Below are 16596 nucleotides of genomic sequence, written 5' to 3'. Positions count from 1 at the left end.
AAAATATGCTCTATTTAGTCCAGTTATGGGTAATACCATAACCAGGTATCTTATTAGGCAATGGAGACTCTGCCACCTTAGGTAGATCCCTAACTCTGTTCCAAATTTTTTCTGGCGACAAGACTGAAGGTGGCTCTTCATAATCAGTTTGATTCTTCATAAATGCACTAGTATTTCTCCTAAATTCATGATCCATTGGCAAGAAACGACGGTGACAATCAAACCATGTGTTCTTACCTCCATGTTTCAAAGTGAACGCTTTTGTGTCTTCCATGCAAGTCGGGCAGGCTAACTTTCCAGCAGTCGACCACCCGGATAGCATTCCATAAGCAGAAAAATCATTTATAGTCCACATTAAAGCAGCTCGCAATCTGAAGTTCTGTTTAATTGATATATCATAGGTTTCCATACCTTGATGCCACAATAACTTTAACTCATCAATCAACGGCTGCATGTATACATCAATCAAACTTTTTGGATTGCGTGGACCTGGAATAATGCAAGTTAGGAACAAATATGGACTTGTCATACAAAACTCTGGAGGAAGATTATACGGCATAACAAACACTGGCCAACATGAATATGGTGCGGCAGAGACTGCAAATGGAGTGAATCCATCAGCATATAATCCCAACCTAATATTTCTTGGTTCACTTGCAAAGTCCGTGAACACTCTATCAAAATGTTTCCATGCTTCTCCATCTGACGGGTGACATAGAACATCAGTTGGTCTTCTATGTTCATAGTGCCATCTCATATGAGGAGCGGAGCTCATTGATGCATACAACCTCTTTAACCTTGGTATAAGGGGTAAGTAATGCATCGCCTTCACCGGGACCTTCTTCTTATTAGCATTTGTAACCTCCTTATAACGAGGTTGGTTACAAACTTACAATTTTCTAACGCTGCATCATCCTTATAAAATAACATGCATCCTTTCTCACAATAGTCAATCCTCTCTGATGAAATTCCTAACTTGGACACCAATTTCTTTGTAGTATAGAAATCTTTGGGTAAATCAATTTTATTCGGATTTAGTTCATTCATAAGCCCAATGATAGAATCCATGCCCGCTTGAGAAATAGAACTATCAAATTTGATAGTTGGTAGTCTAACTACAACAGACAACTTGGAATGCATTGAGCCTTCATACAATGGACTACTAGCTTCCTCTAGTTGTTCATAAAAGCACTTAGCCTCATCATTTGGTTCGGATTGAGCCCCTGTGTCACGATCCCAGTTCGCCCTCCATGAACATGTCGTGACGGCACCTAGTCCCTACGACTAGGTAAGCCTAACAATGCGGAAGATAAACCATAATTGCGGAAGAAAATAAATAAAACTGAACTAGTAAAATAAAATGGTGTTTAAGGTGCCGCTCGGCACATACCACAACAATTCTCGAAGCTAACAACATTCCCAAAATCCGAAAACTCACAAATCACAAGCTAAGGGATACCTAAGAGGCTCTGACTCAAGAATATCTATACAAAGGAGAAATACTGAAAGAGCTATACTTATTACAGAAAGCTGGAAAGGGACTCCTCGGTCTGCGGACATAGCAGATATACCTCGAAGTCTCTACCGATACGCCTCCTTCCAAGGCTTATAGAACTGAGTGGGAGTACCTGTATCTGCACAATAAAAATATGCAGAAGAGTAGCATGAGCACACCATGGAGGTGCGCAGTAAGTATCAAGACTAACCTCGGTGGAGTAGTGACGAGGAACAGTCAAGGCACCTACCGGTCAATAAACAGTATAATCATAGGAACAATGGAAACGACATATAAATATGTAAAGACTGCATGAATGACCAAGAATGCTACAATTCACAATAAGGGAAAAATACAACAAGTAACAACGAGAATATAATAAATGAGGATACGAAATGACGGCAGAAAAACAATCCAAATCCTAAGGTCACAACACAGCAAGGGGAAAACAAGTCAATAACTCATATCCTACAATGATGTTCACAAAGCTCTTATCCAACTCTTTCCACAATTTCACCAAGTCTCGGACAAACCACAACTCGCGAAGACCCAGCATCTGAAATCTAACAATTGGCATCCTGTGCCCCATCAATCTCATGGTCATACCGACAACTAACTAGCTAACTAGGGCCACTCTCGCAAATATAATGGATAAACGAGGGCGTACCTCCACCCTTAGAAAAGTCAGGAGGAATTCACCTCTAATAGGAGTGTTCAGCTACGTGTATGCTTGTGCAAATGTTTCTAACAAAATTCTACCAGCTAGTAAACATGAAAAGGAGAACGGACCACACGTACGTTGTTTCCTCACAACTTCCAAGCGATAAAGCTCATACCGGTAAGCAATCCACAATCACATTATTAAACAAATAGGAATGCCTCCACAGGCCGTCACAATTCTCTACAATCATCCCCTGACATAGCCCACCTTATTTCGCCACGTGTGTAAATAATAAAATAATAGGTACCGCCTTATTTCGCCACACGTGCATCACAATGTTTCCTCCTTATTCCGCCACATGCGCAACCCACATATAAGCATATCAACAACCGCACTACAGAAACCTCGTGCATCACAGTCTCAAGTACAACACAACAAAAAGACAAATATCAGGAACAAAGCAAGAGAATCAACTCAGGTATTTCCGTTCACGAAAAGACGGTACAACTAACTCACAAGGAATAACCGTAACAGAGAAATACTAAGCGCAATAAGAACAACTCAACAAGGGAGAAATAATATGAAACAACGATTCCATAATACTAAGTTCAACAACAAAGAAGTTAACATGAATCAAATAATTACAATTAAGAAAATATCAACTGATTATAGGATATCTAACTTCTTTCTAATTAAGACCAATTGATTACACGAGAGATAGAAATAATGCTTCCCAAATAAAGACAAGCAGTTAGGAATGATACTGTGACTATAGAAGGGTAATGTCTACAGTGAAACAAGTAAAAGTCAATTAGGCAACAAGAATAAGCCAAAAAGGGGAAAATAATTTCCAAGTAAGACATGTAAAGGTGAAGCTAATAACAGGGAACTCAATCGTATCAAGAACAACTTTATATTCGGTGACTACAAGGATCTAAGAGCCTAAAAGGGGCAATTTTCCACAAATAAAACCTAGCACGCACTCGTCACCTCGCGTACAAAGAATACAATCAACAAAGAAGACTCAAATCCTAAGGGGAAGTCCCCCACACAAGGTTAGGCAAGATACTTACCTCGAACCGGCAAAAATCAACTAGCAACCGCGTACTTGCCACGAGTACTCGACTCCAAATGGCCCAAATCTATTCAATTAAATCACACATTGAAAATAACATCTCAAGCAACTGATTCTACTATTTAATTCAAAGCTAAAGCGTGAAATTAGGCAAAATAACCAAAACGCCCCTCAGGACAACGTCTCGGAATCGGATAATTTTTACATTTTCAGAACCCTCGTCCTCTCACGAGTCTAACCATATAAAAATCTCCCAAATCGGAGGTCAAACACCCCCTCAAAACTTAATAATTCGGTCTATGAAGTTCTACCCATTTTTCATTAAAAATCTGAAATTAAAGGAGGAAATTAGGAGGAGATTCATGGAAATTGATCTAAATCGAGTGAGAAGCACTTACCCAAGTCGCCCAGGTGAAAATCCCTTCAACAATCGCCAAGAACCGAGCTCTAGAAGTCAAAAATGTGATAACAATGGTGAAACCCTCGAAATTGAAATTTAATCTGTCTGCCAAGAAAATTGGTCATCGTGAACGCGGAAGAAGCATCGCGTTCGCGAAGAAGAAAAAGTGAAGGTGTTCAGTTACTCATCGCGAATGCGGCAACGTGTCTGCAAACGCGAAGAAGAAGAATTTGAAGGCCCAAGGACCGCCCTTCGCGAACGCGTGAATCTGTACGCGAACGCGAAGGGTGAGACAACATAACTACGCGAACGCGGGATGGTAGATGCGAATGCGGTGAAGGGAGAGGCAGAGCTTCACGAACGCGAGGCTCTAAACACGAACGTGAAGAAGGATTTTCCAGGTGGCCAAGATAAGCCTTCGCGAACGCGAAGGCCATATCGCGAACGCGAAGAAGGAGTACCAGAAGCAGCAACAGCAGTTCAAAAGCAAGGGGAAATGACCCGTAGCCCATCCAAAACACACCCGAGGCCCCCGGGACCTCAACCAAACCTACAGACATATCCTATAACACCATTCAAACTTGTACCAATCCTTAAACCACCTAAAACGACGCTGGAAACTCAAATTAAACAAGGATTTGAGCCTAAGAACTTCAAATTTCATCAAAACACGCTTTCGATCAAAAACCTAACCAAAACGCATCCGAATGACCTGAAATTTTGCACACACGTCCCAAATGGCATGAGGGAGCTACTGCAACTTCCGGAATTCCATTCTGGCCCTTGGATCAAAAACTCACTATCGGATCGGAAACTTCAAAAATTCAAACTTCGGCATTTCAAGCCTAAATTAGCTAGGAACCTCCAAAATACATTCCGAACACGCACCCAACCCCGAATCCACCTAACGGAGCTAACGGAACCGCCAGATTTCCATTTCGAGGCCGTCTTCACACAGTTCTGACTACGGACCACTTTTCAATACTTAAGCTCTCATTTAGGGACTAAATGCCCCCAAACTCTCCGAAACTCAACACAGAATGTTCCAGCAAACCAAAATAGCAGAAATGAACATAGAGGAAGCAGTTAATAGGGGATCGGGGCGTGAATTCTAAAAACGACCGGTCGGGTCGTTACACCCTGGGAACATCTCAAACGTATCTCTCATCATTTCATTGAATTGAGAATTTTCAAATTTATTCTCTATTATGGGACTACCCTCACCACCAAAAGAATTATGAAAATCATGATTCTCTCCATGAACAGTCCACACATAGTAATTTTCTATAAATCCATTCTTGTAAAGATGAAGTTCAACTATATCTGGTCTCAATAACTTGACACACTTGCATTTAATACAAGGACACGTAATTGTCCCTTCAATAAGAAAATCATTTAGCGATTTCGCCTTAGCAATAAACCCCGCAACTCCTTCTATAAATTCCTCCCTCAATCCCGCACGATTAGGATGAGTCCTATTATACATCCACCTACGATGTTCAAATTCCATCTACATCAAGAGAAAAAACTATTAAGATATTCTTCTAAAGGTTCCTACTTTGAATAATTGTAATACCTTCAACATTTTAACTATGAATGACTCTATAAATACAAAATTTCACAATAAAAATTAGATTGATTACATTCAAAAGCATATCCACTAGTTTATAGCGGAATCAAAATTCAACAAGAGAAGTCTCACATGTCCAATTGACTAGTTAAATTTGCAACAACAATAATATTCGGAGAAAGTGCACTTAGTACTATGCTAAATACTTTAATGATTACATAGTATTATTTCATTATTTCATTCAAACTTAAAGTGAAATGAATAATATGTTAATATAAATTAATAGTTAACTCCTAGCATCAAAGTGAAACTAAAATTTCAAATTCACACAAATGAAACCCAACCATTTAGTGATTGGTAAACAAGATAACATGAAGAATGAGGCAAGTCCTATGATTTATATAAAAATAAGAATGAGGCAAGTTCTATGATATTTTAAAAAAAAAAAAGATATATAGATATACCTGTCGCAGCAAGGACAAAACTAAAAAATAAAAGTCGAAATGGATGATGAACCAGTAGTGCCAACCTTTCTTTAGTTATCAACCTTTGTATTCTTTCGTCTTCTACAAAATCAAGATGACTTGTATGAGTGAACGTAGAATAAAAAGTGACACCAAATAAATATGTAGGTAAAAAGTGCAGATAATAGTGCGAATTGCCAGGTTAAAAACACACAATGCATATACTTTCAATGTAACATTTTAAATGGATATGCTAAAAAAATAACTGAAGAATACATATAATGTACATCGTAAAAAATATAAACAGACCATACAATTGCATAAAATGGCAGCATGCAACATGACAATTCTTGCATCTTTTACAAAAGGTTCTCGTTAATAATTTTTCTAAGGTCCTCTATTTTGGCTCCCCTTTTCAATTCTTTAATATATATTGGAGCATAAAGTGATTATCTGAAAACTACTACTCTGATTAAAATGCTTATCAACAAAAGTAATCTTCGAAAGCTTGACCAAACAAGCTATGTCACTGTTGAAACAACAAGTCTGAAAGTTCTCTTCAAACCAACTTTGATTCAAAAAACAGATGCAGACAAAAGTTACAAAAGATAGCAAACCATTAAACTCTATACTATCTATACTACCAACAATTACTATAACTTTAAAGTTGCGCGACTGTTTCATGTTCGGCAGATTACCTAACTCTCTGCCAAATTTATACAACCAACCAATCATCCAAAACAGATAATTGACGCCTAATCAAATAACAATAAAGCCTACTCACAGCCACAGAGCCTACATATAGAATAATAGACATCAATAATCAAAAAACAATGCAGCTTCATAAAGCGCAGACCAATTTCCGGCGGCCAACATAAAAGACAACTACAAGCACCTATCTCTAGTTATCATTGTTAATTTTTATAACAGAGATATCGCAACACTCCTATATCCCTGTTCAGGTGTTTGATCTTCAGCCAATGCTACCATGACAAGAAGCAAAACAGGCTGAAGATGGCCTATCACATTTAATATTACCTAACAGGTCATTTATAAAGAAGCACAATGAGTGAAAGAAAGAACTTCCCACACAAAACCAATATCAGCTCCGTGAAATTCAGTCATATTTCCTTTCTTAGCCGCTCCTTATTAGTTAAACCAAGAGTAACAAGGAAAATTTCAACACGCCCAAAATAAAGGTGTAAACATATGTTTGTGAAGATTCTCTCTCTAGACAACTATGTTAGAGTTGCATTGAGAAGATAAAAGCAGATATACCAGTCTAACTTGGGAGATTCATCATTTTCAGTTGCAGAATACAAAAAGTTTTAAAGTCACTCAATATTAAAAGAACAGAATTGCAAAGGTTATTCAACTATCACTGCATTAGAGATTAAACACAATTCAACAATTCCATTCAACCAAAAACATCCCAAAATAAAACCCCACTTCCCCTTAGTTTAACCTCAAGGTTTGAATGAACATAAAAGTGGATGATTAACTAGCAAAAATGTAAGCATGTTCTTGCAACATGCCAAAACTAGAGGGACAGAGATGTAACGACAGAGAGAAGAGGGGGAACTATAGTTGTATTATATTCTTTATTACGCTACTTCACCTTTGTTTGCCCTTTGATAGGGACGCCCTATATTACAAGGTATGCCTATGGATATTATAAAAGTGGTTTCTCTTACTAAGAATTCTGATTCTCACTTCTCTAAGCAATGACCAAAAAGCAGCAAATTTAGCAAAAATTTAATAGCTTTGTCAATCTAAACTGGTATGAGACTAAAAAGGTAAATCATGTCAAGAAACCAGTAGTACTTAATTAAGACCTCGGCAAATTTTGACAAAGAATTGTGAAGAGTATGAAAAGCTCTGATTAAAATCGAAACCCTAGTGGTGCCGTTGATTTTGCACACTAAAATCAAAACCCTAGTCTTGGCCGAAGATTAGACGGGAAAGAGAGAGAGAGAGAGAGAGAGAGAGAGAGAGANNGGGGGGGGGGAGAGCGCGTACCTGATGAAGTCCCCGTCACCGATTTTGCCGGTGCCGTTGAGAGAGAGGCGAGGAGATATAGAGAAAGAGACACAGAGTAAGAGAGAGATTGTGGGAAAAAAGAATTAGAAAATAAGGATTAGCTGAAAATAACTTAACGTTTCCGACTACTGTAGTCGGAAACTATATATTATTTAATTTTTTTAATTAAAAAAATTCCGACTACAACTGTTGGGACCACTTGGTCAAAAGTGTTTTTGACTTTACTATCTAATGTTTCGGCTACGGTAGTCGGAAACTTCTACGCGCACAATTTTCCGCGAAACTTTATGATTATATTAGTCGAAAACGTATTCGGGATAATTCTTAAAAATAAATTAAAAATAAATATGAGATTTCTGATTACAGTAGTCGGAAAATTGCGGCTGACATTTTGTAGTCGGAATTTGTAGTCGAAAAAAGGTATTTTCTGGTAGTGAGATGTTGTTTACCCGTAAAATGGTACAGTTAAACTTATACGTGGTTTATAGACAAGTGAATTAATTTGATCCAAAAAATAGCAGGGGAATTAGACAGAAACACAAGACTTAGCCTAAAATTGGAATAAACGGCAGATATTTTGGTTCCGGGTATAGAGCTACTGAGAGAAATAAGAACAATGCAAATAAGCAAGAAAGTAAAATGCTATTTGAGCTTTTGACGAAGTATAAAATATGTCTGTTAGAAAATTTCTCCCTCTACAATGATGGTAAAGCTCACTATTTATAGATACACCTAGGGAACAAGGTCCTAGGATCAAGCCCCTCATAAATGACAATTATGCGGGTTGTTGAAGAATGTGTAATGATAGGCAGTGAATTCCATATTCTCTGTAATGGATAATACACTTAATACTGTAGAATATTCTCCATTGAATGCTACCGAATGGAAGGCATTTATTTGGCCTTTATGACTATCATTCTTTCTGATGACAAGCGAGATCATTGCCTTCGAGTTCGACTGTCTTCTGTCTTCAGCTCCACGTGTCGCTTTCTCATGCGCTCATTAAATATGAACATGTTTCACCCCGTACAGATAGTTCCCCTACTTTTCGGTAACATATCTTTGTGTTATTGGGAAGTTGGTAAAGATATCATTCTTGGAGGGAAACTCTCTGACCTCCTCCGAAAAATTTCTAACGGTTGATTGGACGCATGTCTCTCCGCATTTAATGCCCTAAACACGCGTCATCCCACGGTTCAGCATCACTTTTGCCGGTTATCGAGGTAATTACGGCCACGATTTCATCCATCTATTTCTTTGCTTATACACATCAAACTTCTTCATTTACACTTCTTAATTCATCAAACTTTCTCAGACGCTTTCTACTCAACTTCGTATTGTGTCTTCAACCTTTCTTTAACCTTCTCCGTGAGAGAAAAATTTCTCCCCTTTCTGATAAAAAATAGCTTCTTCTTCGAAAAACCCTAGTTCCTCAAAGAACAAAGGCAAAGCCGATGAGGCCACTGCTCTTACGGTGAACACCATCATCCCAAGAAGTCTTATCATAACCAAGGATTTCGAAAAGAAGTTCCCTACTTCAAATCCTCGCACTTAGGTTGTTGAAAGATACCTTTCTTCCATCCGACCTTCCAACATTCCTGTTTTGAAGGAAGACCGCCATTGCCAAGATTTTGACATTATCGATCCTGATCTGGCAGAGCAGATAACTTTACCTAAGAAGGGTTTTACATATTTTTTATACGTATCCCTTCACCTTGGGGCCGTTCTCTTTGAATGCAGAGCTTGACTCCGTTATCGTGGAGTTCTGCATACTCTATCAGGTATGCCTAGCACAAGTAAGTCCTTCGTTGTGGTGGACAGTCGCTTGTCTTCGGCGCATGTGCCAGGAGACGAGAGAGGAGCTAACCCTAGCTCGATTGATGAACCTTTATTCCCCCAAGATCTTTCGCGGGTGAATGATAAATTTCAACAAGTGCGGCCACTATGCTATGCTATCTAGCATGGATGATGACAACGACAGTGGGTGGATGAAACGGTTCATTGTAGTCGCCACCAGTGATATCATTTCATCCACGGCTTCAACCTTTCCGGAACTATGGAACCACACTCCTAAGTTTATCATTTATTTCTTCTTCTAGTTAAAGGTCACCTCATATCGTTGTTGACCCTTCTTCTTTTGCTTATTTTAGTAACTCGGTGGGTACCACCTAGGGTTGAAGGCTTGAACCAATGGGTCCAAAAACTTTTGGATGTTACCACGCCCGAAACTCGCACGTGGAAAGAACTAGCCCTCAAATACAGGTGGAAGGCCAAAAATCATGGGAGATTAAACTCACCTTTCTTTTTCCCTTTCATATAAGGAAGCTAATTACCCCTTTTTCCTTTGTTGAATTCAGGTCTATCCGGGGATCCGTTGTCGTACCCGAGGAAGATATTTTAGCTAATCCTGCTGACGCGGCGAGACTGATGCAGGAGGCCTTTACATGAATAGGTGTCTCCGAGCCTGCTTCTAGTGCAAGTGCTTCTTCTCGGAGTCCCCGGCTGGAGAACAAGCAACAAAAAAGAGATGCTCATCCGCGGCCGGGAGAGCAAATAAAAAGGCAAAAAGTGCCGCGCCCAAGCCATTTTCGGATGTTGTGGTGACGAGTGTCGTGCCCGAGCCGGTCATAGTAACCGTGGTGATCGACGATGAAGGACAAAGCCAGCGAGGAGGGGGCTTATCTACATAGAAGACGACGACCTTCCTCAACTTAACAAAATGCTCAATCTGTTGAGTTAGTTACACCAACCGAGGAAGATGCCTCGGCACTCTAGGGAGAGTATGATATGGTAAAGAATGCCAACTCTCATTTTCGAATCCCAGTCGTCGTGCCCGGTACCGTGAGATTGAGTATCGGGTCCCTGCGTCTTCGGTTGATGAGCAGCCAACAATCAACAATGCGCTTGCCGTAGCCACTTCCCATCCTTCAACGCCATCAACTTCATCTTCTTCTTCACTAACTCCATTTCTGACACCAACAACCGCTACATCATCTCCACCAGTCGTAGTTTCCCGATAGGATGGCGTCCCTCCTCCCCAGTCCCCAGTTCATGAGAACTTGGGGCAAAATTATGATGCCCCTTCAGAAGATCCTCAAAAGAGGAGGAGTAGTACTCTTTCGGTTTCTACCGGGTGTCATCTGTTGTCCCTGTCGATGGAACTTGCTGACTACCTAAAGCCTTTGGCTTCAGAAAAAGATAGGGAAAATATACAATCTCTATTGGGAGAATGCTTTTGTTTTTTCTGCTTGTTTCTTCTATCTATATTATGGCAGGGTTTTGAATTTGCACTTGTTTCGCATGCCAACTTCCTTGTTTCCGAGGGCCTCCAAAGGCTGATTCATGATAAGGAGGAGCTTACCTCCGAGCGGGATCAACTTTTGATCGAGCGGGACCAAATTCTTGTTCGCCTCTCAAAGCTGGATGTTTGAGTTGCTGAGGCCATTGAGTTGGAGGCTCGGTTGCACCAAAGCGAGCAAGAAGTGGTAACCTTTAGCCAAGAGAACGCCCCGTTGATGGCTCAATTTGGAGAAACTAAGGCCAAATAGGTTGAAGTCCATAATGCCATTCTTGCTGCAACCGATCTTGAGGCTGCATCTATTGAAATATTAAATAATTTGGAGGCAGCCTTAGACTCCAAAGCTGAAGAGCTTGCTACTGTCGGGGTAAAGTATGCCTAATTGGAGGAGAAGCATAAGAGGACCGTTGAGCATAGTAGAATTTTCACCTCTACTGTCCATGAGCTTGATGTCAGCCTTCGGTCTACTAGATCCACGCAGGATAACCGTTCTACCAAGGTCGACCAACTTAAAGAAGAACTTCAGTGCCGAGCGGCTTCCCTCATTAGTGAAAAATTATATGCTATGTATAGAATGAGGAGAAAAATCTTGGAAGAGGCCAAATCAGGCGTCATTGACTTTGATGCCAAAATCGCTAAGGCCCGTGAGCTGGAGTTAGCTGCAAAAAGGGGTCTTCCAACCTGGCCTGATGCTACCGATTCTTCTGGTTCAGGTTCTGAGTTCACGGGACTGAAGAAGAACCGGAAGATGAGGATGATGAAGGCTAAAATGATGAGGCCCAAAATATCGAGCCGGCGGCGGATCTGCCCGTTTCACCTAGGGACATTGATTCTTCTCTTCCTCTGGGTTCCAAAGCTGCGACATCTTAGTTTTTGCTTACTTTTTAGAATTTTTGTACTTGTGTTATTTAGAACATTTTATTATAAATGGAGACGCCTTTTTGTTCAAGTGTATGTTTTTCTCTTTGAGTCCTTTTTTGGTTAATTATTTGCGCAAGTTTGTTCTTTGCGTCTTTGTTTAAGTGTTTGCGCAAGTTTTACTGTTTGCGTCTAATTGTGCAAGGCTTTGAGTGTATTTTCACCTGAAAGCGTTTGGATTTCGGGCATATGTTCTTTCAAAATCAACCCTTTAACGTGAGGGTTTTCATTTAGTATTTGGATTCCGAGCACAAATTCTTCAGAAATCAACCCTTTAACGTGAGAGATTTATAAGAGAGGGCCCTCTTATATTTACTATGCTCTTGAAGAGGACGTCTCATGTTCATTACGGCACTAGCATTTGAAGTACTTGTTTAACTTTCAACTGATAATATCGATTCATCGTTCAAACAAGAAACACGATAGAAATAAAAGGACTTTACTTTATTTCTTCCATAATTTTTCGTTGTGCTAAAAAGAAATTGCCATTATTATGGCTAACTTGTACAGCTTGTTTCAACGGGGCTAGTCGCGCAGTCCTCGGCCCCGATGATACAACTATGTTTCCAGGTTTCGTATTCCAGCCGAAGTGGCAATCGTTGTTGCTGCATCCTCATATCATTCCCCCCAGTGTTCGAATGCGAAGAATGAGAATTTAAACACCAGAAGTTTTACACAGTCAAGGATTCCACTAGTGAATTGCTAGATAATCTTCAGTTTGGTAACAAACTTAGGAATTTATGCAATCGAGCCAAAGATTATCTAACAAATCCCCCAGTGGCTTGCACTTGTGAATGGTTAGGTTATCTGTTCGATAGAAAACTTAACTTCTTGCTATCGAGCAAAAGACTAAATAACCGCTCCGCAATGGTTATTTGCTTGTATGCCTTGTCATTTAAAGGTATTATTTGTTGTTGCTTAAGATTTCTTCGTAGTATGCTTTTTGTTGGTGCCTCATTAAAAACCTTGTGAGAAAAACCCAATTGGGACAAAAACTGGACGCATGGATAATGAGTGCAGCACATACTTTCAATACATGTGATGTTCATCAGCAATAGTATCTCTTGAGATGTGCCACACTCCAGTTGCTTGGCAACCTTTCTCCATCTTGATTCTCTAACTCATATGATCCTTTCCCGGTGACAGTTGAAACCCAGTAGAGGCCTTCCCATGTTGGACTTGGCTTCCCTGCATTGAGCTCCTAGGTGTTCTGAGTTACTTTCCTTAAAACCAAGTCTCCTACTTTGAAGTAACGGGGGTTGGCTCTTCGATTGTAATATCTTTCTATTATCTACTTTTGGGATGCCATCCTTATATGTGCCAAGTCCTTGCGGTCATCGAGCAGCTCCAAATTGACCAACATTGCTTCATTATTTGTTTCTTCATTCGCCCAGAAATATCTCAGGGTAGGCTCCCCTACTTCTACCGGGATCAGGGCTTCTGCTCCATATACGAGGGAGAAAGGAGTCTCTCCCGTGCTCGATTTGGTTGTTGTTCAGTATGCCAATAATACACCTACCAGTTCTTCAGTCCATTTACCTTTAGTTGCTTCCAATCTCTTTTTGAGATTTTGTATAATCACTTTGTTCGTTGATTCTGCTTGACCGTTTGCGCTTGGATGATAGGGTGAAGATGTGATCCTTTTGATTTTTAAGTCTTCAAGGAATTTTGTGACCTTTGCGCCTATAAATTATGGACCGTTGTCGTAGGATATCTCATTTGGTATCCCAAATTTGCAAATTATGTTCTCCCACAAGAAATCTACCACTTCATCTTCACCGATCTTTTGATAAGGACTTGCTTTAACCTACTTAGAAAAGTAGTCGGTTAAAATCAAAAGAAATCTTATCTTATTAGGGGTTGGTGGTAGTGGTCCGATGATATCCATTTCCCACTTCATGAACGGCCGTGGTGACAAAACTGAGTGTAATGGCTCTGCCGGTTGATGTACCAATGGTGCGTAGCATTGACACTTATAACATTTTTGAACGTAAGCTTTGGCGTCTTGTTCCATCCGGGGCCAATAGTATCATGACCTTATTAATTTTAGTACTAAGGAATCTGTGCCTGAGTGATTTCCGCAAATCCCTTCGTGGACTTCTCGCATAACATAATTAGCTTCGGAGGCTCCAAAACATCGGTCCAACGGGCCTTGGAAAGATTTTATGTATAACTGACCCCCCTTAAAGCTATATCGAGATGCTTTAGAGCGCAGTGCCCGAGATGCCTTAGGATCTTCAGGCAGTTTCTTGTGTTTGAGGTAGTCAATAATTTTGTTTCTCCAGTCCCAGACCAAATTGGTTTCGTTTACCTCATAATAGCTATCTGCATCCAGTACCGAGTGCATAAGTAGCACAACCGTACCAGAGTCCTATTATTCATTTTCATAGACGAGCCAAGGTTAGCTAGCGCATCTGCTTCTGCATTTTCTTCCCTCGGGATATGCGTGATTGACCACTCTTGGAACCTAGTGAGCAGAGCCTGAACCTTCATTACGTATTGTTGCATGTGTTCCTCCTTGGCTTCTAAGATCCCGTAAACCTGATTTACCACCAACTAGGAGTCGTATTTGATTTCTATGACCTCGGAGTTCAGTCCCCGGGCCAATTCGAGCCCTGCAATGAAAGCTTCATACTCCGCTTCATTGTTAGTCAGAGGAACAGTTCTTATGGCTTGCCTTAGGGTTTCCCCCAAAGGCGTGGTTAATACTATGGCGAGCCCAGACCCTTCACACTGGAAGCTCCATCCGTGAACAAGGTCCAAATTCTTAATGTCGATTCCAACACCATTACTGCTTCTTTGGTAGCCAGAGGTAAAAGTCCTGGATTGAATCGGCCACAAAGTCGGCCAAAACCTGTGACTTAATTGCATTCCTTGATTTGTATTCTATGTCAAATTCGCTCATTTCGACAGCCCACTTGGCCAACCTACCTGAGAATTCAGGCTTATGAAGAATATTCCGCAGGGAAAAGGTGGTCACCATAACTATCAGGTGACATTGGAAATAAGGCCTTAGCTTTCGAGCAACTACTACGAGGGCTAAGGCAAATTTTTCCAGATATGGGTAGCGAGTTTCTGGTCCCGTTAAAATTTTACTGATGTGATAAATAGGAGATTGTGTACCTTCGTCCTCACGTACTAACACGACACCTTACCGATACCTCCGACACCGCTAAGTAGATTAACAATTGTTCACCTTCCTCCGGTTTTGATAGCAATGGAGGACTTGACAAATACTTTCTCAAATCCATCAAAGCCTACTGACATTCCGGGGTCCATTCGAAGTTTCTCTTCTTTTTGAGCAGTAAGGAGAAATGATGGCATTTCTCCGAAGACCGAGAAATGAATCCGCTTAACGTGGCAATTCTCCCTATTAGCCTTTGAACCTCTTTTACGCTTGATAGCTGGTTCGTGATTTCTTCGATGGCTTTGATTTTATCGGGGTTAACCTCGATCCCCTTTGTGACACCAGGAATCCCAGGTATTTACCGGAGCTTATCCCGTACGTACACTTCTCGGGATTAAGCTTCATGTTATGCTTCCCTAAGATGTCAAAAGTTTCTTGCAAGTGTTTGACATGACCAAATTCATTCAAAGAATTAACAATCATATCATCTAAGTAAAATTCCATGGTTTTCCCTATTTGCTTTTCAAACATTTTGTTCACGAGCTGTTGATAAGTGGCTCCGGCGTTCTTTAGCCCGAAGGGCATCACATTGTAACAATATGTGCCAAAATTCGTGATGAACGAAGTTTTTTCCTGATCCTCCAGGTTTATTTTGATTTGGTTGTACCCGCAGTAAGCATCACATAGTCTATCCATATGCGAAAGTTAACTCGTGTCCGGCCGTTGCATCAGTCATTTGATCAATATATGGCAATGAGAATGAGTCATTTGGGCATGCCTTATTTAAATCCTTATAGTCTATGCATATGTGAAATTTATTCTTCTTCTTTGAAACTACTACTACGTTAGCTATCCAATCAGGATACTTTACCTCTCGGATCGAACTGATATTAAGCAAGCGAATTACCTCTTCTTTGACAAATTTATTGTCACGACCCAACCCCGGTCGTGATGGCGCCCAACACACTGCTAGGCAAGCCCGACCATTTAGACAACCTTGACCGATTAATCACAGAGGATAAATAAATATTCACAACTAAAATACCAAATTAAATGCGAAATTTCTGAAATAATTTCTAACATTCGAAACCCCAAAACAAAAATACTAATCGGCGCACAGAATCTGGTGTCACGAACATGAGCCTCTAATACAGAATATTCACATATCAAGTGTCTGTCTAGGAAAAATGCGAATAAAAGGATAAAGATAGATGGGAGAGATCAATGCTGCGAACGCCCTGCAGCTACCTCGATACTCCCGTATACTGCTGCTCAGCTAAACAAATCCTCACTCACCCTGTGGTGTACCTGGATCTGCACACATGGTGCAGGGAGTATTGTGAGTACTTCCAACCCAGAAAGTAATAAATATAAATAAAGTCTGAGGATAAGAAATCCCAAATAAACACAAGGTAAAGCTATAAATACAGTAAAACAGCGAAGACAGTTATAATAATACCACAACAGATAAAGAATAAATGACAATTAAAATATGCAATGCAACACATAAATCGGTACTCTCCAGTACCCCGCTGCGGCGTGCAGCCC

Source organism: Nicotiana attenuata, unplaced genomic scaffold, assembly GCF_001879085.1.
Source record: "Nicotiana attenuata strain UT unplaced genomic scaffold, NIATTr2, whole genome shotgun sequence".
Classification (NCBI taxonomy): Eukaryota; Viridiplantae; Streptophyta; class Magnoliopsida; order Solanales; family Solanaceae; genus Nicotiana; species Nicotiana attenuata.
This window is presented reverse-complemented; position numbering follows the sequence as displayed.